Below are 21999 nucleotides of genomic sequence, written 5' to 3'. Positions count from 1 at the left end.
CTCCAGGATACTATTCCAACTACCCCTGCATGCGTCAAAGAAATACCCGTGTATTGAATACAACGAAATGCCATTTCTTCGTCTGCGCAAGTTTGCTGAAAAGATGCAATTTGACGGCTAACTGATGCTTGGTTTACCACAACCCATTATGCGGTCGCACCCACCTTTCAATAATTGAAGAAAGAAAGACATAGTCGCCCTGTGACCCAGAGGCCTTTATAACCCCAGGTGGCGAGCTCTTGCTGTATCAGCCTCCAAACTTAGTCATGGAGTCTTTGCCCTCATCTAACTCACGAGGATTTAGGGTTAGGGTTTCATCACCATCAGGTCCTCCGCCATCACCAGCAAGGTACCCTCCTTTAGCGCTACTAACCTCTCCAACTAAGTTCGACTCCATCGTGGTTTTCATCATCTCTTCTGATGAGGAGGGAGAAGAGGAAGCGGTGACCGGTAGTGTCGCCATTAAGGTCGATCAAGACGGCAAGGCCCTAGCTCTCGAAGAATCATCCCGAAGCCAAGAGGACATGGACTGGGATCTCTTGGAGGAATAAATACGGGAAGAGGAGGCAATGACTAAGGAGAAGAAGGAGGAGGTGGTGACCGGTAGCATCACCATTAAAGCTCCCTCTTTGCCCTCGCCATCGAGCAACACCAACGATGATGGCTGAGGAGAAAAAGGAGGGCAAAGCTTTCACTTTGTCCTCATCCCCAAGCGACGCCGATGATGACTGCAACGACTAAGGAGAAAAATGAGGAGGCCGAGGCTCGTTTGATATTCTCTTTCTTCCTATTTATGCACGGCATCGAGCTAGAATGTAAGGCTTCTTTTGGATGTTCATTCTCTTTAGCATATCTATAAAAAGAGAAATCTTGTTAAATGAAATCCTACTTTGTACTTCAATGTCTGTGTATGGATGTGGGTCTTGACGAATGCAAGGAACAACAAAAATGCAATAGCCTTTGAGATGTTTGTTCTGATTATTTTGGGAGTTTTGCAGCCACTTGTTGGGATGTACATCGTGGATTGCCTTAGGTCAGACTTGAGTGAAAAGCGTCTTAGCTTTTAGGCACTCGTGGATTTGATAAGGATCTTACGGTCCATAAAAAAGTGGTCATAGATTATCATCCCTTTTCAACAAAAAATGTTTTGCGGCACGCACGACATGTATTTATGAAGCCCCAGACTGGTTATCGAGGAAATTTTCTCGGATAGGCAGTCCATGACGTCGAGTGCGTGCATGGGCATAGGTACCCGAATAGAGGCTTATCTCAACTTTAAGGCATTTGATTTTAACATCGAATAGAAATTAAAAAGATATATTTATCTTTTTTAGTAATATGATAATTAATATTACAAAGCATATCCTAAGTACTTACACATAGAACTTACGAAGTTGGTCGATATTCCAAGAGTTTTTTTAAGGACTTGACCATCCTCCATTGCTAACCTATACGACCCTGGGCGATTAGACTTGATCACCCTATAAGGTCCCTCCCACTTTGGAGATAGCTTGCTGCTATTTTTTTTTTTGGCTCTGTACGAGTCATAGAACCAGATCTCCGTGTTGGAAGAATCTCTTACGGATGTTCTGGTCATGGTAGAGTTAGAGAGCTTGTTGGTACCGATATGATCTTATCAACACTTGAGTCCTTTTTTACTCGAGAACATTGAGGTCATCCTGCCTTCTCGGGATTTCATCCTTGTTAGCGTATAGTTCAACGCGGGGAGATTCGATCTTTAATTCACAGGGTAGCATGAACTTAGCCCCGTAGACTAGGAAGAAAGGCATTTCACCCATCACCCTATTGGAAGTTGTTCGGAGTGCCCAGAGTACATTAGGAAACTTAGATGCGCATGCTTTAGCATAGGTGGATAAGCAGTTGAAGACACGGGTCTTGATTCCTTGGAGCACCAGACCATTGGACCGCTCGACCTATCCGTTGCTTTGTGGATGAGCCACTGACAAAAATCAGACCGTAGTGCCAAGTCCCTCATAGTAACCAATGAATGCCACACTTGAGAACTGAGTGCCGTTGTCAATGATGATCCTACTCAGGACGCCGAATCTTGCCATGACACTTTTCATGATGAACTTCTTGGCTACTGCTGAGGTGATCTTTTCGACTGGCTTAACTTTAATCCACTTAATGAAGGTATCAATTGCGAAGAATAGGAATTTGAATGCCCCGGGCGCTACCGAAAAGGGCCCCAGAATATCCAGCCTGCAAGTCGCGAATGGCCATGACAAGGGGATCATTTGTAGGCTTGAGCGGTTGGTGTATGTGCCTGATGTGGAATTGACAGCTGGTACATGTATTTACTATCTTGCTTGCATCATGGAGAGCTGTAGGCCAATAAAAACCTTGTCTGAATGCCTTTCCGACAAAGGTTCGGAAGGAAGCATGATTATTCCATGGGCACTAATGGAGGCTATGGTTGTCAGTCTGGTGGAGGTCATATCAAGGCTTGCCATCACATTCACCAGTGCCCAATTTATAATTCTTGCCCCGAAAAGAGGTAGAGTGCTTGTCGGGATGGGTATCGAGCAGATCTACAAAAACTTCTTCATTTTTGGTTTTCTTGCCATTACCTCCCTTGGAGTTCTTCTTGCCCTTGCTCTTTGCAACGTAATTATTGAGTATGGGTTGAGGATGTTTGATGCACTGGTCCCTCTCCTTGATGAACAGGAGAGCCTCTTCAGCCTTTGCTGCTTTGTCGATGATCTTCATGAGTTCCTTGACCATCTCAGGCTCCTTCCTGGTGATGTCTTTGATGCATTGTCGACTCCTAACTCCTCGATTAAGCATCTGGATGACATCATAGTCATTTATCTTGGGCAAGATGTTCCGGGTGTTACTGAAGCGGAGGACGAAGTCACACGGTTTCCTTCTCTAAGATGTTCGCAATGGAGGAGGTCATTTTTCGTGCTGGGGCGAACGTACGTACCATGGAAGTTAGCTCGGAATAGATCCAGAGCTCCTTCCATGAGTAGATTGTCCTTGGCATTAGGTTGGTTAGCTAGGTCCTGGTTGCCCCTTCAGGGGCTTTGGTGAGATAATTTGCCATTACCTTCTCATCCCCGCCAGCCGCTTGGATGGCCATAGTGTAGATTTTGAGAAACTCAACGAGATTCGTATTCTCGTTGTACTTCTTGGTTGGCCCAGGGTAGAACCGCACCAGCCAGTTTACCCTCCGCAGTTCCGGAGACAAGGTGTCACACCCCAAAGATCCTAACCTAATCATAGAGCACACTTATGCATCATGTCATCATGTTTCATGTTTTCGGCTTTGTTTTGAGTGTTCAAAACTTTTTGAAATGGTATGTTGATACGCAATTTGATTTTCCACCATACACTTATGCGTGGAAATTACTTTTGTATAGATTTGTTAACCCAAAAACCATTTAGGTAGGAAGGTGAAAAGAAATGGTAGAAAAAGGGGACAGGAGGAATAACCTCACTGCATGTGGGCTCAACCAATGGTCTGCCTGGCATCTCCCGTGGTCTGACCACCAGAGCTTAGAGCACCCACTTAAAAACCCCATCGTCCACCTCTCTTTCTCTCCCCCACTCATTTCTACATTGACCCAACACCGAGAGAGAGAGAGAGCAAGGGTGCCCTCAACTCAACCACTATGACGGCTGAATATCGACAGAGGAAACCTCCCTCGAGCTTCACCAAGCCTCCCTGAGCTGCTTCACGCCGTCATCCTCGTCGGAGAATGTTCCCATGCGGTTCTCTTCTACCTCAAGGCCGAGCACCACCCCGGAACCGGATCTCCAAATCGAGACCTCCCCAGAGTTGGCCAACCCTCCAAGAAGCTTCCCCACCCCAAGGTGAAACTTCCCCGACCGTTTTCCATATCATCCCTGAGCTCCAACCTATCCCCTTTTGCTAAGACCCGAGCTTCACCCTTAGCCATGGACATCATCCATGGGGCCCTCGAGTTTGGCCCCGTGCATGTTGCCCAAACGACCCAAAATGAACTCTTGAGTCTTGTAGAATGTTTTGGTACCACTCTTGGCAGAAGGCGTCACCAGAGTCTTTGTCGGTGACCTCGCTGAGGTGTTGTTGGCTAGGCCCAGCGGTCTAACCGCCACGTGGGCCTATCTGACAACTGGGTTGGAACTTGGTTGGTTAGATTTGGTTTCAGACTCCATAGTTAGGAGTCATACCGCCACTGTGGTTGGTCTGACCACTAGACCCTGCAGTCTAATCACCATAGCTACTCAGTACCAATTCTTCTCAGTTCAACCCCCAAGGTCTGACTGCCACACCTGTCGGTCTGACTGCCAAGTACTCAGAACCCAGTAAGCTTATGTTGTCTAATGTGATGTTTATATCTCTTCTAGCCCAATCGATCAAGCGTTCTTTTTCAAATGTTTTCTTGACATGTCATATTGCACCTCGTCCATGATCATGTATGATAAAAGCATACCTCTTAGCTTATTCTTTCATTCATTTGATGCGTTTTTCCATTGATTAGAGAGTGACATGTCGACGGTTCAAGAGGTTGAGGCCGAGGTCAAACTGGAGGTGTATGTGAGTGAAGCACCAGACAACCAAGGCAAGCATGCATCATATTGCAACCTTATTTTACAATGGTCATGTGAATGAACTTGCTACTATTGTATGGGTTAGTTGCATTAAGTAAGTTTGAGATATGAAGGTCCAATGGGTAGATCCTACCTTGTTGCATTACCTTCCTTGCTATTGATGTTCTCATTTTCTTGTAACCATGGGTAACGATTAGAATCCAGTCTTGTGTTATCGGTACATTCTTAGCAATGCTTAGTATACTAGTAGAAGTTGAGTGGTGGATGTGACCATCGTTCATGAGTTGTAGGACTTGTAATATAATCTCTACGATGAATGTTAAGTCAATGTGGTGAGTGGTGTTGGATACGAGACTTGAGCGGGTGGTAGGGACAAATGGGAAAGGAGTATTAGATGTCGTAGCCCTGCTTGAGTTGATTAAGGACCATACCGATGTTTGCCTGTGCCCAACACTTACTGTACTTACCACATATCTGTGTATGGGACAGATGAGCTGAATATATTATGTCATGTGCATCGACTAACCTATGGCCCTGTGGTGCATCAAGAAAAATGATGAGATAGAGGGGTTTATATTGGGATGGCAAGGACCCTAGGGGTGTCCAATGGGGAAGAGCCCCGATAGAGACTAGGTATCCTTGGCAGCATAGGCACGGGCCGGTCTGATGTAGTGCATATGAGAAAGGTTCTCACGAGGGCCAAGAGGACAGACTTGTGTCATGTCGGTAAAGTTGTACCCCCTGCAGGGTGTAAGAACAATTCGAATTGCCGTGCTCTCAATCATAAGCATGCTTGGTGTCCTAACACTTCATTGTAGAGTCACATGATGATCTTGAGATGATGCTCATGCTCATCGGGGATGGGTATGAGAGGGAAAGGTTGATGTGATCCCTTCGGGCTGATCACCTGTCTAAGTGTACTCTTTACTGTTATGGGCAGTATTTGGGGATAATAGGGTACGTCATGTTAGTTGTGAGTCGCCTACGTCTTCATACTTAGGTGCGTACATGATAAAGATGATTAAAATGGCATGTAAGCAAATGTGTTAGCTTATGGCTTAGTTTCCTTGCCACATCTAAATGCATTATCCTTCGAGTTAGGAATATATATACCCATATGTGTAAGTTTTGTGAGTACCTTCGTACTCATGATGTTATGTTGAGTTTTTGTTGTAGGTGAGGATGAGCTAGTGTTTGGGTACTTTTACCCCGCCGATGCCGGTGATGGGCAAGAGTAAAGCCATGTGACACGAGACTAACCACGGTGATGCTTAAGGGCAAAAGCATCATTGTCTTCTTTTGCTATTTTGTTGTACATATTTTTCCTCTGTGTAGTAGATGAAGGATGTACTAGAATGAGCTCACTGTAGTTTCTAGTACTCATTGGGTCAAGTTTGATGATAACTTGACACAACCCTTTCACTCTGATAATTTGTGTTGAACCATATTATAATATATCTTGCACGTGTCATGCCTTATTGTGATGTACATGTTGTAAAGGAACATGTGGGATCCTGGTAGGCATGTACCAGGAATACCAGAATTGTACTCTTTTTAATCGAATGGTTGTTGCGATGGGCGGTTTAGACGTGTGTTGCACATGGCACGTCGGCTATCGGGCGTGTGCTAGCTCTCATCTTTATAGCCAATCAACACGTTTGATTAAGTAAAATGTGATTTGGACAGCTCTCACAGAAGGCCTGGCACCTGTTGATGGCGCCTTGCTTGATTTGGGGTCGATGGGCATTCTACCTATGGGAGTCAGAGATCTGTCCTGACTTCTACTTGAGCTGTGTAGGGACATCCTACGATTAGGCCATTGAGGTGCAGTTGATTCCTCCTCAAGGGCCTTCAAGTGTCTTCACCGATCGATAACCTCGCGCAGATCATTGATGGGATGAGCTCTAATTGTCGAGGTCCTATGGTGGCTAGGTGCTCAGTTATCTTCCCAGACCGTCTTATTCTGGGTATTGCGTCTCTCTAAATCTGAATAGCCACGAGAAGGGTCAACGCGAGACTTCCCCCAATTAGAGTTATCGGCCTAGATCATAGCTTCCTTGGCCAGATCGGTGATCGAATTTATCCAATCCTTGTTGTTAGGGTAGTCAGATCTGAAACATTGAGCCCTCTGCTAATGCTTAGGAGACGCTAGATCGTAGACTCCGTTTGGATTTGGGATATGGGGAGTTGTCACCAGCGGAGGCTGGCCATTGTTGCCCGCAGCTGGAGCGACGAGGACCTGTGCATTTGCGGGGTCGTTATCATCATGACCGACTAGATCGGCATCCCTGTCTCCAATGACAAAGACTTCTCGAGGGTAATATCCACTAAACTAGGCGTCTAGATACATCATGGATCATATGTCTGTTGTGCAATGCGCCACAATACAAGAGCAAGGATGAGTCTCTTAATGATAGTGAGGTGAAGAAGATAGGAATTTCTCCTCCTAATAGTGATGGTGATAAAGTGAGGAAGAAAGGAATTTCTGGCAAGGTTATATGGTACCTATCAATAATTCCTAGAGTCCAGTGTATGTTTGCCAACCCAAGGGACTCCAAATTGTTGTGTTGGCATTATGAAAACCATAAGAAAGATGGAAAGTTATGGCACCCTATTGATGTTATCCAGTGGTGAAAGATCAACTGGCACTTCAAATCATTTGGTAAGGAGATCAGGAATAGAAGGTTTGGGATATATGGAATAAATTCGGCAACATGAGCAGAGAACATAGCACTGGTCAGTACTTCTATTCATCTACAACCTACCTCCTTGGTTGTATGTGAAGCAGAAGTACATTATGATGTCAATACTTGTATAAGGCCCGAGGTAATCTAGCAATGATAGAGACGTGTTCCTAGCACCATTGAAAGAAGATCTTGAAACATTGTGGCGTCTAGGGGTCGAAGTGTAGGATGAGTACAAACAAAAAGTACTTCAATCTGAGAGGTATGTTAAAAAATTGTTCGTGTCCTCGATAGATGACACAATAGACAGCTCTTATAATAAGTTAATTATAACATTTCCTCCTAATTTAATATGGGTCCACAGGTAATAGGGTTTTAAAAGTCTGCATGTATCTTAGAATGCATGTGCTATAGATAGACTACACATAATAACTGGTTTTCTCTCTCTCCTCGCATTAACTCTCCTCTACATAGAAAAAATAATAATATTGATATCTTTATAGCTAGCTGATATAGATTGTTGAAGACTTCCTAATTGACCTTGCAATGGTGATGCATTGAAACCTCTTTATTGCAGGACAGGTGTTACAGGAAAGCAGGGGCTCAAACATTTTAGACAGAATTCTTTTCTCAAAAAAATCATCAACCAGCTGTATTGAAGGAACATAGCTTTTATGTTGCACATAATAGGACTATATATATGTATAGCACTCCACAGCTTGGTAATGAAAACTGGAGCTCTCGAGCAAGACCTTAAGTTGAGCTATGATGCATCTTGAAGAGAGTGCAGTTCGAGTTCCTTTTCCTTATGGAAGTGGAAGTCACAGGGCTTATTTTTTTTGTAGTGCATAATTTTGAGACTGTAGGTTTGGGAAGCATTCAGGAATGTGCATGCCCTTGAGGAGATCGTCGCTCCAGAGTGACATAAAAACTTGTTTGCTCGTGACTTCATCCTGGCAAGCTTGAATCACTTGATTGCTCCTATGCTGAACCAACTTGTTGTTAGGTTTCCAGCAAAGCTGCAGTTTGTGCATATCACCTCTGTTCCATTTTCAAAAACAGAACCCACGAAGACTCTGTGTAACCTTTGTTTACTGGAGATTCTAGAGACATGGGGCCTCAAAGTTTTGCGGTATTAGTATATTGCATATTCTGCTATAAATTGAACTTAAGCTAATATGTATCTTGTTCCGTGTGCGCACATCTAAAAGTTCATAGATTCTTTTACATGTAACAAGGTAGTTAAAGCATGGATTCCAAGTCAGACCATATATATTGTTTCTTGCGGGATTGAGTCATGCATTAATAGTAGAATTGTGGATTCTATTGAATTTATAAAACAATACACCTTTTTCGAGTAAAATTTGAATGCACACACGCACTCACATGCTTTCATTATCATAGTAACTATATCATAACATTGCATAAGCGATCTCAAATACGTGGGGAGTCAAGCAAAGCATGTGAAGGTGGATGAAGACAACGTGTTGATAAAGTCAATCGAAGGAGATGCCGGTACAAGTGATAAGACGGCCTGAGGGATCGGGAGTGGAAGAGACTTTCTAACGGTCAAGATCGCAAGACGAAGTACACGTATTGACATCAGGATGCTTGCTTAAGACATAAGCAAGTGGCAGTGAGTCACGCTTTGAGAAGCGTGCAAGACGGTTCATGGTTTAGTCTCAAAACCATGGAAGGATGGAGTGCATATGGCATTATCGCGAAGCTTGTGTCGGGGCAAAGCTAAGTTATGAAGAACCCACGGCGGTTCAATGGACGGATCAAAACATGAACCAAAATACCTCGGTGGTAGGTAGGAGACCATCAGAAGAGAGGGGTATTTTGGGAACAAGGAAACTTAAGGGCTAAGCTACCTCCCTAGGCCTATAATAGAGGGGTATGACTGCGTGAGAGGTTTGAGCCAGCCATTTTAGAGTCTTGTGCTAGAGTTGTAGAAGGGTGAGAGGAGTGCTTAGCCTATGTATTAAGTGAGAGTTTTTGTGAGCAAACTAATTTTATAATTTGCCGAAAAGAGGGCTGTCCTTTGCTAGTAATGAAGATCATGTTGCTCCTTATGCTTGTGTCCATATCTTTCTAATCTCCCTCTATTGGCTCCCTTGCTTGGTTGGCAAGTTTTTGTCTTTTGTGGTGATTCTCATTCTTGGTTGATGAGCTGAAATTTCCATCATGTGGGAGTCATTCTTTTTGTTGCTAGAGGTATAAAATTCATATTCAGAATTGGTCTTTAATCCTTTGCCTCTAGATAATCAACTTGGAGTTTTCCTTCACCTGGTGTCTGGTCTTCTTGCCTTAGGAGACCTTTCTTTGATTGGCGAGTTTCCTTGCGCTATGAAACTTGATATGGTCTTTAATGGAACCTAGAGTTCACATTCATACAAGTGGAGCATTGGTTTTTGGAAAGATTTTTGGTGAAATATTCTGTCTCTCTGGTTCTTGCTTCCACTCATGGTTTTGAGGTACGTTGTGTGAAATTAGGAGTAAGCCATATGTTTTGAAAGGAATTGGTTAAGATGCCTATTCATCCCCTCTAGTTGTCATTCTCGGTCCTACAATTGGTATCAGAGCCGTGTTAGATCACTAGTTGACCTTAACCGGCTTTGTGATCCGTAGACGACATGGAGAGACATGAGAAGATTCTGCTCTTTGAAGGTTGTGACTTTTCGCACTAGAAGGTGCGCATAGAGACTTATCTCTTAAGCCAATGAATTGCAATATGAGAGATTGTAGACTCCAACTATGTGATTCCTGCTGCTTGCATTACTTAGGTTCAAATTGAACAATATGAGGCCAACAACAAGGCTAAAAATATATTGTTCACCAGCCTGAGTCAGAATGAGTTTGATAGAGTTCAGCACATTCGTACTACTCGGGAGATCTGGTCTAATCTGAGTGTCTTTCATGAGGGCACTAATCAGATTAAGGCTAGATGCCAAAACACATACAATCAAGAATATCGGATGTTTGTGCAAGGACCTAGAGAATCTTTGGATGCTATGTTTGCTAGATTTGATGGAATTGTTAGCAACCTTAGATCCACTAGGGTTTTGCCCTAATCTGATCATGAGAGGGCGATCAAGCTTCTCTATGCTCTTAACCCTAACATATGGGAAGTAAAGATCTGAAGCATTGAAGAGTCATCCAGTTATGACGCATTTACTTGTGATGAACTCTTTAGCAAGCTCAAGTCCACCGAGATTGCCAAGGCGGCAAGGATAGGTCTTGGAAACCCCCTATCTCAGAACATGGTGTTGGTTTCGGGACCTAGTGATGGCAATCAGGCAGCAATTGGTTTTTCTTGTGCTAATACCTCATCTGGTGGTTTTTCCTTGTCTTCCTTGGTTTCTATCACAGAGGAGCAGGTAGATGTGCTTGATGACGAGGATCTTGCCTTGATCGTAAAGAAGTTTACCCGCTTCTACAACAACCAGCGAGACGGGAGGAGTGGTGGTCCTCGTGCCTGTTTTGAGTGTGGTGACACCACTCACTTCAAGGCAGATTGTCCCAAGCGCAAGAAGAGGAAGGACCGCAACCGCGACCACGACAAGCACAAGAAGAATAAGAAGCCCTCCTTTAAGAACCGCGACAAGATGGCCAGGAAGGTGGCCAAGGTGGTATCACGTGCTTTTGTGGCTGCTCTCAGCGACATCAACACGTCCTCAAGCGAGGATGAGAGCTCAGAGGAGGAGGAGCAGGCCATGAAGAACAACAAGAAGAACAAGGACTTCAGCAGCCTCTGCTTCATGGTGGATGACAACGATAGTGACCCCGAGCTTGATCCCTTTGAGATATTGCCTTCCTACGACTAGCTTTCTGCTCAGATTGATACCTTGAATGATGCTCTCGTTAGTTAGGATAAGTTACTTAAGAAAATAGTTCGTGAGTTGAAGGAGCTTAAGTCTAGGTATGAGTCAGTGTTATTCGAGGTTGCTTTGCTTAGGTCTAAGGAAAAATATGACTGAACTTGCCGAGCTTCAGACTCTACATACTCAAGTTGCTGGTCGGCTTGAGACTGCTAAAAATAAGCCCCATGAGGAGGAGTCTAGACCTACTCTTCTAGGAACTTCCAAGAATTGCCCTTTGCTCATAAAGGATGTTAAAGTGAAAGCCAAGCACATTAAAGAGCTAGAGTCTAGATTGGAGAGTGTTGAGAGTTCTAAGGATGTGCAGCCGAACTGTTCCACCTGCATAATTCTTAAGGACAAACTCAGCTGGGTTAGAGTGTATATTTTGAAGCTCGTTGTCGAGAATGAGTATCTTCTTTCTCTTGTGGAGAAGTTCTCAGAAGGCAAGAGAAAAGTGGATTTGATCTTGGCCAAGACCAAGATGTGTGCCGATAAGGCGGGTTTGGCTTTGGGTTTAGGTTTTGAGAGGGTGGCTCACAATGGGGTTGGTAAGACTGTTTTCACTTCACCTACTACCTACTGCCAGATGGAGGGCCACCTAGTTGGGTTTTGCTTTCACCGTAGGAGAAATGAGCCGTGTGAGTGGGAGAGGAGTACTTGGGACATGTACCGCCCCTCTTTTGGTGCACACGAGCCTTTTCCTCACACTCACCCATGAGTTTCTGGTGCTCTTCAGTTTCCTCCTAAGGGTGGTACCTGGCGTGGATCTTACCATGACTCATATGGTGTTGGTTCACGCGTCACGGGCTCTGAGTCCCAACGCTTTGGTGGACCACGTTTTCCTCATCGTGGTATTCTCCCTTAGCGTGCTAATATTGATTTGCTTGCACTTGCTTTTACTGCTTCAAGACGGATGACCCAGTACTAGATAACCAAGAGGTTTATGATTAACCCCAGTACTGAGTTATCCACCTACTATTCTTCTCATATGTAGGTGGCAGGCGGAGGCCTGGAGAACAAGTGGCTCATCTTCTCCAGTTGTTCACGCCATATGACTGGATATTCATCATGGTTCTCCAGCCTCACCCCGATGATGCGACACGAGTATAACACTTCCAACGATGATAGAAAGGGAAGGGTGAAGGCCAAAGGTATGGTAAAGGTAACTGAGAGTTTTACTCTCAAAGATGTGGCTTTGGTGGAGCATCTGGGATACAATTTGCTTTCTGTATCTCAGTTGTTGGATGAGGACTTGGAAGTGCGCTTCAAGCACGATGCTTCTCAAGTTCTTGATTCTTCAATCGTTTTGATTTGTCGGATTTCTTGAGTTGGGAGAGTCTTTGGAGCCGATTTTTCTGAGTCTGTTGGTTCTTCTTGATGTTTGATTACTCAACCTTCTTCTTTGCTTTGGATATGGCATAGGAGGCTAGGGCACATGAGTTTTGATTTACTCACTCGTTTGAGTGCCCTAGGCATGATCCAAGGATTGCCCAAGCTCAAGTTTGAGAAGAATCTTGTTTGTGCTCCTTGTCGGCATGGTAAGATGGTTGCCGCCTCTCACCCACCAGTTAATCTGGTGATGATTGAATGACCAGGAGAACTTCTCCATATGGATACTTTTGGTCCTTCCTGGGTTCGTTAGGTGGGTGGAAAGTGGTATGTACTTGTCGTTGTTGATGACTTCTCTCGATATTCTTGGGTATGCTTTCTTGTGAGCAAGGATGAAGTGTTCTCACACTTTTGGAGCTTGGCTTTGAGATTGTTCAAGGAACTCCCTGATGCATTGAAAATAATTCACAATGATAATGGCACCGAGTTCAAGAACTATCTCTTTGATGCTTTCTGTCTTGAACATGGCATTGAGCATCAATTTTTTGCCCCATGTGCTCCTCAACAGAATGGCGTGGTTGAAAGAAAGAATAGGACTTTGGTTGAGATGGCTAGGACGATGCTCGATGAGCATAGGACTCCTAGGAAGTTTTGGGTAGAGGCCATTAGTATAGCGTGCTACATCTCCAATCAAATTTTCTTGCGCTCGATCTTAAATTTGACTTCTTATGAGTTACGCTTTGGGAGGAAGCCAAAGGTTTCTCACTTAAGAGTTTTTGGCTGCCGGTGCTTCATCCTAAAGCGTGGCAATCTTGACAAGGTCGAGTCACGCTCTTCTGATGGGATTTTCTTGGGGGTATTCTCTTCATGGTCATTCTTACAGGATTTATAATCTTGGCACTAACACCATCATGGAATCCTATAATGTGACTTTTGATGAATCAACCCTTTGTACTAGTTCTGCTTTTGAGTATGCAGGTGATAAAGAGATTGGCGAAAGCATCTTCCTAGATGGAGACCTTCCAGCTCTCGGTGATGAAGAGGATGATCCACTACTTCCTTCGATCACACCGGCTCCCGAGTTGGCTCCTGCTTCTTCGACACCAGTAGAGGGTCCTACAGCCTCTACTTCCACATCAGTTGCTTTTGAGCCTGCACCAGTAGCGTTTGAGGGGGAGATCGTCTCACAACGCGAGGCTCCTCAACACATTCTACGGAGACATCCTCCACTGCTGATGATTGGTGACCTTGGTGAAAGGGTAACAAGATCCAAATCCGCTTCTCATGCTTATTTTGCTGATTCTGCATTCGTTGCTTTCTTTGAGCCCCATGATGTTGGACATGCACTTTCTGATTCAAATTGGGTCAATGCCATGCATGAAGAGCTTGAAAATTTTGAGAGAAACAAAGTTTGGGTCCTAGTAGAGCCACCCCCAAATGTTCACAGCATAGGAACCAAATGGGTTTTGAAAAACAAACAGGGGGAGGATGGGTCTGTTGTTAGAAACAAAGATAGACTTGCGGCCCAGGGTTTCACTCAAATTGGGGGGATAGACTTTGGAGAAACCTTTGCACCAGTAGCTAAACTAAAAGCCATTAGGATCCTCCTTGCATTTGCGGCATCCCAGGGTTTCAAGTTGTACCAAATGGATGTCAAGAGTATTTTCCTAAATCGGTTCATAGAAGAAGAGGTCTATGTTAAGAAACCCCTAGGTTTTGAGCGCCCTAAATATCCGCATAGAGTATACAAGCATCGGAAAGCTTTGTATGGGATTAAGCATGCGCCTAGGGCTTGGTATGATAGGATTAATTCTTTCTTGTTTTACCATAGGTATGTGATTGGGTCAGTTGATAAAACATTATTCACTCTTAGGTTTGCAGAAACTATGAGCAGGGAATTCGAGATGTCGATGATGGGCAAGCTCAACTTCTTCTTTGGACTACAAATCAAGCAATGCAAGTAAGGTACATTCGTCCACCAGATGAAGTACACCAAGGATTTGCTGAAGAAGTTTAACATGAGCGATGCGAAGCCCTTGGCGACACTGATGGCTACCTCGACTGTGCTTGATCTGGATGAAGATGGCGAGAAGGTAGACCAGCAGGAGTACAGGAGCATGATCGGCTACCTCCTATACCTAACGGCAACAAGACCTAACATCCACTTCGCTGTTTGCTTGTGTGCTCGCTTCCAAGCATTACCAAGGGCCTCTCACCACTAAGCGCTAAAGTGCATATTGAGGTATCTCAAACACACCCTTGAGTATGGTCTTTGATTTTCTGCATCTTCTTTGCTTTCTCTTTGACGTTTTTTGAATGCGAACTTTGCTGGTTGTAGAATTTATAGAAAGAGTACATCCGGTACTTGTCATTTCTTGGGTACCTCCCTTGTTTGTTGGTCTTCTCACAAACAATATAGTGTTGCGCAGTCAACTGCTGAAGCTGAATATGTTGCCACCGCTAGCTATTGTTGTCAGATTTTGTGGATGGTTGCTACCTTGAGAGATTTCGAGTTAGACTTCAAGAGTGTGTCACTTTTGTGTGACAACACCAGTGCCATAATCTTAGCCAATAATCTACTCCAACACTCCAGAACCAAACACATAGATGTGAGATTCCACTTCTTGCGAGACCACAATGAGAAGGGAGACATTGACTTGGGATACATAGATACCCAACACCAGCTTGCCGATATCCTTACTAAGCCTCTAAATGCTACAAGGTTTTCTTTTCCAAGGGGAGAGCTTGGAGTGTGTCATCCCTATGGCATTGTGTGAGGGGGGTTGCCATTGTACATACTCTATCTTACTTTTGTTGCATTTGCATTGAATTGCATTGCATTTTATAAGATAATCATAGTAGTTGAGCTCTGACTTTTATCTCTTTAGAATTTTCAGTTGCTAGTCTTGAATTAGGACTAAGTTGAGTAGCTGTGTGGAGCAATCTTTCATTTTTAGGCTCCTCTTGATGCTTTGACATGAAACATTTTAAGCAAGCAAGCTTTCCTAAAGATGAAATTTGGCAATTTTATGAATCATGTAGACTATGAAATGCTACATTCTTGATCACCATATTTGTAATTGCTTTGGCTTAGTTAATGCTTGTGTTAAGGCTAGTTTGATGAATATCTTACTCTAAGCTTCTTGGTTTAAGATAGTAAATTTGGAAATATTGCACTATATTTTCTATCTTTATCAAATGTTTAGCTCATGATAGAACCTAGGGGGAACATGTGTTCCTTGTGTCATAAAGACACTACTTGCTTTGATCTTTTGATAATTTGATACTTTGTGCAATTTGAATAATCTTGAACAATTAAGTTTCTTGTGCTAAAATGTGATCCAATACGATGCCTTGATGCCTTGAGGTGTTTGGCATACCCAGTTGCGCAACACTTCGCTTGGATAAGAAGCAACTTGAGGATAAAATGAATTACATAGAAATGAGCCTAAATGATCAATTCTATTTTAATCACTTGATCTAACCAAGTCTTGGTTTCATATGTGAGCATTTGCAAAGCGTACTGTCATGAATGCTTGTTTGACTAGTTTGAGTTTGAAGTTAGCTAGTTCTTAATGTTTGTATTGCCTCGGCACGAGTGAATTCTTATGTGGTGGTCACTTTTAACATGATTTGGCTATGTGAACTTAAATGCGCTAATAATTCTTCAGGTTTAACTTGTAAAGCTTCATGCTCTTATGGCACTATATCTTTTTGAGCCGTTGTGCAATTGTGAGCTCCCTATTTTACTCTCCATATCCCTTTGACATTTCTAGCCTTTGAAAATGCTTTGTGATATACTTGTGAAAGCTCATTAGGATTGCATGTTCATGCATTACATGGTGCTTTATCCTTGTTGGTTGCATTGCCAAAAGGGGAGATAATATGCACTGAATCATAAAGAACAATCTTGCGTAATGAAAAATGTGCATTCATCAGGGGGGGGGGGGTTGCTTTTTGGCTTGTCTTTGCTTCTCCTCGGGCTCATACAATCTTCTTGTGCCAAGTGACCTCGGTTTGTTCTTTCTTTAGCTTTTGGTCATTTGGATTAGCTTCTCTTTTTGAAAATTATTCAAACCAAAATGTTTGTGCTTTGAGGGTTGTAAATGCACTCATCAAGGGGGAGATTGAGAAACAAGGTTGATTGATTTGGTTTTATGATTTTGAGATTGCATGAGCATGTCTATGTATTGCTATTACGATCATGACTAACCAAAGTTGCAGAGAAAGTGGAGTTGGCGTTTTTTATCTGTTCTAGAAAATTTGCACACGGTAGATGATCCGACGCTGGATAGTCTGTATACGCTGGATGTTTCAACAATGGGGGTACTATGCACGTCGGAGCATTCTAGGAGGAGGAGCTCAGGTGCTCTACGTGTCGGATGGTCCGGCGTTGGGCAAAAGTGTACGCTGGACTATTTTTTTCAGAGAAGAAAATTTTCATAACAGAAAGAGTTATACATGCCGGAAGGTCCGGTGTTGAGCAATGTGTACGCCGGATGCTTCGCCGGACCATTTGTTCCAGAGAGGACGCAAAATGGCCGATCTACGGAGTTGAACACGCCGGATGGTCCTGCGCTCAGAAGGGGTGAACACCGGATCATCCAGCATTCACGATTTGTCTAGGATGAGTTCTTCAACAGAGAATTTTGATTTTGACTAATCCATAATGGTGTTGGAGATGCATGTTTGCTTGTCTTGTGTTGTGCAGGTGATAGATGCAACTTGGCGGTCGACGGCGGGATGCTCGAGGCCAAGCATTGGTGCCGGACGATCAAGGAGGCCGGGTGGAGTCAAGGGTGATCCTTGTTGTGCATGTGGGAGTCAAGCAAAGCGTGTGAAAGTGGATGAAGATAGCGTGTTGACAAAGTCAAGCAAAGAGGACGCCGGTTCAAGTGACAAGACGGCCTGAGGGATCGGGAGCGGGAAAGACTTGCCGGTGGTTAAGATGGCAAGACGGAGTACACATGTCGACATCTGGATGCTTCCTTAAGGTGTAAGCAAGTGGCAGTGAGTTAAAACCGTGGAAGGATGGAGTGCATGTTGTATCATCGCAAAGCTTGCGTTGGAGAGAAGCTAAGTCATGAAGAAGCCACGGCCGTTCGATTGATGGAGCGAAAAATGGACCAAAATACCCCGGTGGTAGGTAGGAGGCCATTAGAAGAGAGGGATATTTTGGAAACAAAGAAATTTATGGGCTAAGCTACCTCCCTAGGCCTATAAATAGAGGAGTAGGGCTGTGTGGGAGGTTTGAGCCAGCCATTTGAGAGTCTTGTGCTAGGGTTTTAGAAGGGTGAGAGGAGTGCTTAGCCTATACATGAGGTGAGAGCTTTTGTGAGAAAAATACTTTTGTAATCTGCCGAAAAGAGGGTTGTCCTCTGCAAGTAATGAAAATCATGTTGCTCCTTATGCTTGTGTTGATATCCTTCTAGTCTCCTTCTATTGGCTCCCTTGCTTGGTTTGCATGTTTTTGTCTTTTGTGGTGATTTTCATTCTTGGTTGATGAGCTGAAATTTCCATCGTGTGGGAGTCATTCTTCTTGTTGCTAGAGGCATAAAATTCATATTCAGAATTGGTCTTAAATTCCGTTGCCTCTAGATAATCAACTTGGAGTTTTCCTTCACCCAGTGTATGGTCGTTTTGCCTTAAGAGATCTTTCTTTGAGTGGTGAGTTTCCTTGCACTATGAAACTTTATATGGTATTTAAAGGAACCTAGAGTTCACATTCATACATGTGGAGCAATGGTTTTTAGAAAGATTTTTGGAGAAATATTCTATCTCTGTGGTTCTTGATTTCGCTCATGGTTTTGAGGTGCGTTGTGTGAAATTAGGAGTAGGCCATTTGTTTCGAAAGGAATTGGTTAAGGTGCCTATTTACCCCCCTCTAGTCACCATTCTCGGTCCTACAATAAGCGATCTCAAATTTGTTGATGCGCTTAGCTCGAAGAAGTATGTGTGTGATTGAGATGCAACAGAGGAAAAATAATGGCCTTAACAAGGCCCCTACACGGATATCTTTGGACATGTACTATGAATAGCTACTGCTACCACATGATTGAGCATGGGCACTACTATAGAAATCGCCATTAGTACCGGTTCAGAACCCCCACCCATTTATGCCATTTTTAACTAGCAGTGATAATAGGCTATCACTGCCTGTTTGATCCATAAACTGGTATTGGTTTGTCCAGTATCATTACCGGTTTGAGCCATGAATCGACAGTGATGTCTCTACTATCACTGCCAGGTTGAGCCAAGAACCAGCAGTGATATCACACCTATCACTACCGTTTTGAGTCATGAACTAATAGTGATATCTCCATTATCACTGCATATTCATAGCTAAAACCACTAATGCTAATAAATTCCAGAAAAAACAATATGAAATCATATTGCTCCGGAAATTTTTAGAAAAAGTCCTAATCACATAGTTTCACGTGTAGTTAATCTTGTTGTCATGTTTTAATCTTTTGGAAATCGAAACTTGTTAACCATAGCGCCGATTTGATCCGTTCTGTCGCCAAAATTTCCAGAAAAACCTAACATGTTGTGTGATGATATTTGATGTGTGCTATTTGGTTCTTTTTGGACCTTGGTTTTTATTGTTGCCTTTTCGCTTATGTTCATGAGTAGACTCCAATGTTCCGAAGGAGCTAGAAGGACTTCAGGATCTAGACTTTAAAGCCAACCTCCGTGTGTACCAAATAGGGAACTAGCAATCATGTTAGAAGATATCGATCAATAGTGTTGTTTAGGTCATTTTAGATTTTTTGGTTTTTATGAATCTTATTGTTTGTGAGTGTCAGATGTGAGTTGCAGAACAGCTCTTAGGCACCTTGTTTGCATCCGTACCTTAGTAGTAAGGCATGAAGATAATTAATTGAAAAGAAGAGTTTTTACTTAATTAAATTGAGCTTCCTTCAATATAGATCTTCTCTACACTCTTATTCTTTCCTATCATCTATCTCCTACCCCCGTCAGATGGTGAACACTAGAAAGAACTCTGGAAACAGTGACAACCGCTTTACACCCCCACCTTTCCCATCACCCCCGATGAGCATAAAAAACAACCGATGGCTATGCAAACCTAGATTCTTCAAGGGATGCATCAAACAATGGCCAACATGCGGCAAGCACCACAGACTTAACCTCCACCGTAGCCACAACACCCCCACAACCAGTCTAAGTTGGGAAAATTCATGAGGACTAAACAACCCACGTTCTCCATGCTATTGAACCCCACACCATAGTTGATTAGTTGAAGACCATGGAGAAGAAGCTACTGATCGCTCAGTGCAATGATCATGAGAAGGTTTTGTATACCGCTCACCAACTCACCGGTCCTGCTACCGACTAGTGGGATGCTTTTTGCAATGCTCTTGAGGACCTTGAGACAATCACCTGGATCGAATTCAAGGAAGCTTTTTGTCACCACCATCTACCTACAAGAGTTATCACTATGATGAAGAAGGAGTTCTGCAACCTAAAGCAAGGATCCATTTTAGTGAATGACTATGTGAATAAGTTCACCCAACTTTCAAGGTACGGACTAGAGGACGTGGATACAGATGAAAAGAAACAAGAATGGTTCCTGGAAAGGCTAGTCTATGGGATGCAAGCTCCACTAATCACCCATGATTACCCAGACTTCCAACATCTTGTAAACAAGGCTTTGGTTTTAGGAGATAAACGCCACATGCTGGGAGTGGACCATAAGAGAAAGATGGTTGCACAAGGACAACATTCAGGCAGCAAATCTCACCCATACACTATGCCACAACAAAGGCAGCAATATCAAGGGAATAATCAATTCAGGTCTCAAGCATTAACACCTTGACTTGACTATCAGCAACCCCACTCAAACAACAACGCTCCAGCCCTAATTAAGAATCCCAATCCTCAAGCCACAACTGGTTGTCTGTGTTTCAATTGTTAGGAGATTGGACACTTTGCCAATCAGTATCCCAAGAGATGGCAGAATCAAACACCGGTCCCTTTCAACTTGAATACACCATTCAAGACCTCCGCACCTGCTCAAAACTGCAATCAGTACCAAACCCTGTTCCACCTAACAGAGCCCACCAGAACCATATGAATGAACCACATAACCATAGAAGAAGCTCATATGCACTCGACATTGTACTTGGTATGTTCCTAGTGAACTCAGCCCCTACTTCTGTTTTGTTTGATTCTAGAGCTTCGCATTAATTTATTACTTCCAAGTATGTTTGCATGTATAGTATGCCAATAACAACTTTGAAGCATAAAATGGTAATTAGCTCACCTGGAAGAGAAATGAGAGCTAGTCTCATATGCCCCAAGGTAAACCTTAAACTAAGGGTAGACTTTCTAACCAATATGATCATCCTAGAATTGGATGGATAGATGTAATCCTTCGAATGAATTGGTTAGCAAAGATCAAATGAGTGATAGAGTGTGCTAGAAGAGCAGTCACCTTGATCAATAGAGAAGGAATTAAAATGGAATTCCTTGAATACTCACCAGCAACAGAAGAATGTAATCTGAACCACATGAAAGGATCGACAATGGAGCATATTCGAATAGTCTACGAGTTCCAGATGAATTGCCAGGTATGTCACCAGATTGAGATATAGAGTTTGTTATTGTTCTTGTACCTGAAATCGCACCTATAGCTAAAAGACCATATAGGATGCCTGCTAATGACCTAGCTAAACTAAAGAAGTAGATTCAAGAGTGGCAAGAGAAAGGCTATGTTCAACCTAGTGCCCACACTGGGGAGCACCCATGCTTTTCGTGTAGAAGAAAGATAATAGTAAAAGGATGTGCATATATTATAGAGCTCTCAACGATGTTACCATCAAGAACAAGTATCCCCTACCAAGGATCGAGTATCGATTTGATCAGCTCATAGGAGCTTGTGTTTTCTCAAAGATAGACCTAAGATTAGGATATCACCAGCTAAAGATTCAAGCATCGGATATACCCAAGACATCATTTATCACTCGATATTGTCTATATGAGTTTACGGTAATGTCATTTGGATTGACGAATGCCCTGACTTATTTCATGTACCTCAAGAATAATATATTCATGGCGTATTTGGATAAGTTCATGGTAGTGTCCATCTATGACATTTTAGTTTATTCAAAGAATGAAGATGAACATGAAGATCACTAAAGAAAGGTTCTGGGAAAGCTTAGAGAATAATAACTATATGTTAAGTTTAGTAAGTGTGAATTCTGGCTAAAAGAAGTATTGTTCCTCATACATATTCTGTCTACTGGAGGAGTTACCGTAGACCCAAGTAAGGTGAAAGATGTATTGAATTGGAAATCACCTACGAGTGTCGTGGACGTTCAAAGTTTTCTTGGAGTACCCCGATATTATCACCGTTTTATAGAAGGATTCTCTATGACAGCGAAACCACTCACGAAGTTACTTAAGAAAGAAAAGAAGTATGAATGGACAACCGCTTGCGAGGCAAGTTTCATGGAGCTTAAGAAGAAGCTAACAACAACCCCAGTGCTTGTGTTACCAGATATTCGGAAGAATTTTGACATTTATTGTGATGCTTCTCGCAAGGG

Source organism: Phragmites australis, chromosome 14 (assembly GCF_958298935.1).
Source record: "Phragmites australis chromosome 14, lpPhrAust1.1, whole genome shotgun sequence".
Taxonomy (NCBI): domain Eukaryota; kingdom Viridiplantae; phylum Streptophyta; class Magnoliopsida; order Poales; family Poaceae; genus Phragmites; species Phragmites australis.
Note: the sequence above shows the minus strand (reverse complement) of the source record.